Genomic DNA, 7,051 nt, shown 5'->3' with positions numbered 1-7,051 from the left:
ATCAGCATTCGATTCAATTTGGCACGTAATGCATTCTATTGAATTTAAGATTAAGAGCTGGCAATTCTAACGCTAATATAGTGGCAAGAATTAGAGCAGGACAGTACACATACCATGCCATCTGAGGGGTTGCAGACCTCCTGGCACAGTTCCCAGCTCCTTATCTGCAGGGTATGATTGTTACAGGTGAGCAATTGACAATCCTGGAGTTAGGATCTGGCACAGAACGTTTCCACATAGACTTATCATTTAAAGAGTTTGTGACGCTGGAATGCAGTGTTATTCCCTGTCAAGATTATTTATTGGAAATTAATGGATGGACAGTCGTGTCCAAATTCTCAATGTATCTTCCTGGCATGTGTGGGTCCATGTTTAACAGTCTCAAAGCCAAGATACTGGGGAATCCAGATCGGCAGTACTTTTGCTCACCGGATAAGGAGTGCATTGGCCTGAAAATCAATGAAAAGGAAAATATTTTGTTAGGAGATACTTTATAATTACATGTTGAATGGTTACTGCCTATGACTTAAACTTATCGCTCTTGCTTGTGCAATAATATTAAAAATCGCAGGTTAATTCTATAATCCATTTGCAGCGAGGGCATGGCCACTGACAATGCAGCCAATTTAGGTTGAGGGCCGAATTTCAATTGGTATTGACCGGCTTTCCCACCCTCACCTTAATTGGCTAAGATTATGAAGCAAGTTGAAAGTTTTGCAAGAGTAGCTAATGACGTACATTGTCAAACAGCGCGGCAGAGGTGCGCGCGAACCTTGGGCACGCGCCCGCCCGCCCGCCCGACGCATGCGCGAGGTCTCCCTCCGCGTGCCGGTGGGGCGTCCTGCTTGGATTCTGGCGGGAGCTCGCGGGACGGGGATAACGGAACGACCCTGGAGCGCCAGCTCCGCCCAAGCGGGAGGCTCTGGAAGGGTAAGTTCAGACGAGATTTTGAGTCCATTCAGCCGGGAAGGTCACTGTTTCCAACTGATCCTGCCTTAACATCACAGAATGGTTAGAGTACAGCAGGAACGATTCATCTCATGGTGTCCTGCAGAGTCATGAGCAACTCAGATAGTTCCCCCGCCCCCCCCCCTCCCCACCCCCCCCCTCCCCACCCCCCCCACCCCCCCCTCCCCACCCCCCCCCTCCCCACCCCCCCCCTCCCCTCCCCACCCCCCCCCCCCTCCCCTCCCCACCCCCCCCCCCCCTCCCCTCCCCACCCCCCCCCCCCCCCTCCCCTCCCCACCCCCCCCCCCCTCCCCACCCATCTTTTTCCCATAGCTCTGCATTTAAAAAAAAATTGCAACCACACTGTCGGGCAGTTCATTTCGGATCCTAACCACTGGCTGAATGAAAAAGGTTTTTCCTTATGTTGCCCTTGATTCGTTTGACATTCACCTTCAATCAATGGCTCCTTGTTCTAGCCTCTGGAGGGTACATTTTCTCCCTTCTCCCTAACTACCCTGCCTAGACGCCTCATAATTTTGAACACTTCTATCACATCTCTCAACCTCTTTAAGGAGAACAAACCCAACATCTCAAATCTGACCACGTAATGAAGTCATTCTCAACCCTTGAACCATTTTTGTGAATCTTTTCTGCACTAAAGCCCTTGCATCCTTCGTAAAGTGTGGTGCCCAGAACTGGAAACAATACTCAAGTTGAAGCTGAACCTGTGTTTTCTAAAGGTTCGCCATAACCTCCAAAGCTATAAATGGTTCTCAGAGCTGCTTCTGAGCCCTGACTCTCTCCAGCATGGAACCAATAACTTTCTGTCTCCACCTGGGTTTGTTTTCTGAGTTCCCTTTACCTCTCTGAAACCTTTCTGTCTCCACCTGGGTTTGTTTTCTGAGTTCCCTTTACCTCTCTGAAACCTCTCATTTTCCTCTGTCTCAGGACTCCTCTCTTTATGCCACCCAAGTCATGTGCCCTGTGACCAGGTTTTGTGCAGTTTTGTTCTCGGGCAGGCACACTGGGCACTTTGTCCTCAGCCTGAAAATCTCTCAATACTGAACGATGCATGTGCAGAGTGCTCTTGATTTGCGCATGTGTAGATGCTTCGAGGCATCTCGTCGGGATTTGTCATTCCCAACCTCCACTTGGAAGTCAGGTCAGTTCCTATTTCTTGGCATGTGACATTTTTTCAAACTCCTTTTGGAAGTCGTTGTATGCTACATCCACTGCATTACCCTTTTAACTCCCCCTGTTACCACAAAGAGCTCATTCAAAACTAATGCAGTGTAATAACTTGGTGTGCAGCCTATTCCATGTTCCAGGCCCAGGGAAACTTATTCAGGTACACTAATTCTCAGAGGAAGCTAGCTAGAAATGTTAAAACAGATAGCAAGAGTTTCTACAAGTATTTAAAAAGGAAAAGAGAAGTAAAGTGAGTGTTGGTCACTGGAGAGTGAGAATGGGGAGTTAATAAGAGATAATAAGGAAATAGTGGATGAATTGAACAAATATTTAGCATTTGTCTTCACAATAGAGGATGCATAAAACATTCCAGTAATAGCTGCAAATTGGGTAATGGAAGGGAGAGAGGAACTTGATGAAATTACAATCACCAGGGAAGCAATACTGAACAAACTGATGGAGCTGCAGTGATAAGTCCAGATGGACGTAATCCTAGGACTATGTAAGAGGTGGTTAATGAGGTAGAAGGATTTTACAAAATTCCCTATATTCTGCCAAGGTTCTATCTGAGTGGAAAGTAACAAATAGAACCGCTTTATTCAAGAAGACAGGGAGGAAGAAAACGGGAAGCTTATGCCAGTTAGCTTGACGTCTGTCAAGGGGAAAATGTTAGAATCAACCATTAAGGAGGTTATAGATGGGCACTTAGAAAAAAACAAGATAGGCCAGGATAGGTCAGCATGGTTTTGTGAATGGAAAATCACTTTTAACCAATTTATTATTTTTAAAGTGTGTGACAAGTGCTGCGGATAAAGGGGAGCCTGTAGACTGTACTTGGATTTCCAGAAGACTTCAAAGGTTATTTCACAAAGTAGGAACTCATGGAGTAGGGGGTAACATTTAAGCACGGAGAGAAGATTGGCTGACTTACAGAAAACAGAATCTGTTGAAATGGATCTTTTTCTGATTGGCAGGAGGTGATGTGTAGAGTCCTGCAGGGGTCTGTGCTGGAGCCTCAGTTTTTTACACTTTTCCCAGGAGTTCCAAAACTGGGTACCACGGAACGCTGTCTGCGGGATGCATGCAGATGTTCCGGGGTTGATTTGGTCATAGGTCCCAAAGGTCGAGGCCGAAGGGGCCCGGAAAAGAACCGGGGGTTTTCCAAAAAAGCTGGGGCTATCGATTCTGAGAAGAGCCGAGGCCAAGTAGACCCCGGGAGGAGCAGAGGCCGAGGGGGCCACGAGAAGGGATGAGACTGACAGGGCACAAAGAGAGTTGAAGCCGAGAGGGCCTGAGACGAGCCAAGGCCGAGGAGACCCAAGAAGACCTGAGGCCATGGGTCCCGAGAAGAACCGAGGTTGAGGAGTCCAAGAAGAGCCAAATCTAAGGGGACCCGAGGAGAGACAAGGCAGCCCAAGAAGAGCCGGGGCTGTGGTCCTGAGGAGAGCCGAGATTGAGAGGATCCGAGAAGAGCCAAGATCGTGGGTCCTCAGAACATCTGTGGCTGGGGGCATGGGATCCAAGAGGAATGTGAATGGGTGAAAATGGTGAGGGGGGAGTGCGTGGGTGAGGGGGGAGTGCGTGGGTGAGGGGGGAGTGCGTGGGTGAGGGGGGAGTGCGTGGGTGAGGGGGGAGTGCGTGGGTGAGGGGGGAGTGCGTGGGTGAGGGGGGAGTGCGTGGGTGAGGGGGGAGTGCGTGGGTGAGGGGGGAGTGCGTGGGTGAGGGGGGAGTGCGTGGGTGAGGGGGGAGTGCGGGCGGGTGGGCGAGGGTGAGGGCGGGTGGGCGAGGGTGTGTGCCCCTCCTAAAGTACCACTCCCAGCTCCTCCTTCCACTTTCCTTTTAACTCTTTTAACGGAACCTTCACTGTCTCTACCAACCACCCATATATGTCTGAGATCCTCCCTTCCCGCAACTCATCATATGATAAAACTATATCCAACAAAGTATGCCTTAGGAGCTGAGGGAACAAAGAAAACCCAAGCGGACAATGTTCTGTACTTGCATCTAACTAAATTCTCCCCCCCTCGGGAGCTGATATTTCTCCTTCAGCTCCTCCAGCCCCACGAACCTACCCTCCATAAATAGACCCTTGATTCTCTTGACCCCCTCCCTCCTCTAGCTCCTACGAGTTGTGTCATCCTTGACGGAGCAAATCTATGATTTGGCAGTAATTGGCAACAGTACCGACATGCCCCAGAATCCGAAGAGCCGAGTGAGCAGATTTCAAATTTTGAGGGATGCCACCACCATTGGGCTCACAGTATACCTAGCTGGGGAGAACGGGAGAGGGGTAGTGACCAATGTTTTTAAACACACCCTGGCTTTGAAAGCAGACCAAGGCAAGCTGGCAACACGGTTCGATTCCCGTAACAGCCTCCCCGAAAAGGCGCCGGAATGTGGTGACTAGGGACTTTTCACAGTAACTTCATTTGAAGCCTACTCGTGACAATAAGCGATTTTCATTCATGACGTAAGAAGTCTCATCCATTTGTCCCTACTCTGACCCCTTCCCCCTCCACCATTGCAGTACCTTTTCTACATTTGCCACCAATAATAATATAATACATTTGGCAGTGCCGGCATCCCTCCGAACGCCACCCCCTCTGCAAGAAGGCACTCTGGATCCTGGTGACATGCCTGCCCACACAAATGCCAAAATTAACTAATCCACCTTCTCAAAGAATTATTTAGGGAGGAAAATTGGGTTAACTGAAACACGAACAGGAACTTGGGAAAATTTTCAGTTTTATGGTCTGTACTCTACCCACCAAGGAAAACGGGAGAGCATCCCACCTTTTCAGGTTCCCTCTCACCCCCTCCACCAAGCTGGCCAAATTCAATTTGTGCATCATGGCACACTCCTGCCACCCGAATACCAAGATACCTGAATTTCGTTTTGGCCAGCTTGAATGGCATGTTTCCCAAGTCTGTGCCCCTACCCAAGGAATTCTCCGGGAAGACCTCACTCTTGGACACATTAAGTTTGTACCCTGAGAAGGATCTAAACTTTTTTAACAACCCCATTATCCTCCCCATACAAGCGACCTGGTCCAAAATGTACAGTAACAAACCTTCTGCATAGAGGGACCGACACCCTGTGCTCTCTACGCTCCCTTTAAATGCCACTCCATTCCTTCGACGAGCTAAGTGCGATGACCAGGGGTTCAATACCTAGTGCAAATAGCACCAGGGACAACAGGTATCCCTGTTTCGTGCCCCTATGCTGCCGGACATATCCTGAGCTCAACGCATTCGTCCTTACACACTCTGTAGGGGCGGTACATAAAACAATAATCTCACCCAGAATGTTACGACTAGTGCACCATCAATTCCAGCCCCATAGGCCCCAGAGTCTCAACGCAAGTGAATTAATCAAAATTTTGTATGTTTTCCTGAGATCTTTAACCCTTGACTGCTCCTATGACTTAAAGGTACCAGATTTGTAAGTAAAACTTTGAAAAACTGTTTTATTTATGACAAGAGAAAAGATAAACATGTAATGGTAATAATAGAACAACGGTCTGCTAATCAAATTATTGCCCTAACACCATCCCACCCTCCACCCACATAGACACACATGAGACTGACACAGTGGGGGTTAGGGAAGAATCAAAATACCAGGGATTAAACTGGGAATGGGAGATTTGAGGAGATTCGTTGCCAAGGTGGAGATCTTTGAGGGTGGCGATCTCTTCAGGACGCAAAACATTGAAATCCACTGGTTGGACTGGACCCTCTGTGCCATCAATTTGAACTCTCTGGGTGCCTTCAATTTGAACTCTCGGGCTGTAAGCCCCCTCTGGGGAGTCACCTTCACTTTCCCCGATCTGGGCTTTCACACAGACGATGCCCTACAGGTCTGCGTAATTCTAATTTGCATCTACCAGATAGACTACCAGCCTCAAGGAGTCAAATCTAAAGTTCTCAACATGAGAGTTTTAAATTAATTTACAAGCAGCCCTCTGCCTGCAGGTGGTGGTGGACTAGATCCTTATGCAGGTTATCCTGAAGCTTCAGGAAGAATCCATCAGGTGAGAGAGAATTCAGAGCTCTAGCTTCACAGTTGCCTGATCAGAATATAAACAACAACTTACCAACAGCTCCTAGGTTGTGCAGAAAGAGGAAGGTATTTTGTCCCATGTCATCACAGAGAGAGATCTGATTTAGCTTCCCAGCCTCTTGGTTAAGTTCCATTTTTTTCACAGGCTGGCATTTAAATCGCCCGGCAGAGAGCCGGTAGAGAGAGTGTTTTAAACCTGCTCCTTGCTACTCTTGAGATTTAAGCAGAACTGAAATAAAATGGCCACTGCTCTTCACTTTCTGCAACCTTCTGAAGGGCTCTACCATCAGAATCAAGAATTGGATACACCCTGGAATTCTAGAAGAGCTGATTGGCTGCTAGCCAAGTCCATCAGGGGACCCTGCCACATAATATACTGGTTCGAGAGGTGTGCCTGGGCAAGTTCAAGTAACACGTTAAACCAGGGATGTTTCAGTTTAAAAACCGAAGTCTGCAGTGTTGAAGTAGCCAGCAAGACAGAAATTGAAAAGGTAAACAAGGATCAGACAAGGATTTAAAAGAAGTTCCTTACAAGGAGATAAATATTGGCTCAAATCCAAACCATCTCAATACCTCAAAAAAGGTATCTCTACTCCACTCGATCGGAAACCTCCTCTGCATCCATAAAAATAATTACTTCTGGCACCTTCTCCCTAGATGTGGTCATGACCATATTCAAGAGCTACCTAATGTTAGCATCAATGGGGCTGAGGTGGAGATGGTTAGCAGTTTCAAATACCTCTGGGTACACATCTCCAAAAATCTGTCCTGGTCCACCCACGTCGACGGTACCACCAAGAAAGCACAGCAGCGCCTATACTTCCTCAAGAAACTAAGGAAATTCGGCATGTCCAC

At 48.0% G+C, this 7,051-nt stretch overlaps 1 protein-coding gene across 1 annotated transcript in view; it reads left to right on the top strand.

The window, feature by feature from the left end:
- The first annotated feature begins 912 nt into the window (after positions 1-912).
- Positions 913-7,051, top strand: part of LOC119965619 (zinc finger CW-type PWWP domain protein 2-like) — a 205,696-nt gene continuing 199,557 nt past the window's right edge. Inside the window, exon 1 of the mRNA XM_038796405.1 lies at positions 913-930. The gene's annotated coding sequence lies outside the window, so the exon portion shown is untranslated. The remainder of the gene's footprint in view (positions 931-7,051) is intronic.

This window comes from Scyliorhinus canicula, chromosome 5, assembly GCF_902713615.1.
Source record: "Scyliorhinus canicula chromosome 5, sScyCan1.1, whole genome shotgun sequence".
Lineage (NCBI taxonomy): Eukaryota > Metazoa > Chordata > Chondrichthyes > Carcharhiniformes > Scyliorhinidae > Scyliorhinus > Scyliorhinus canicula.
This window is presented reverse-complemented; position numbering and strand designations above follow the sequence as displayed.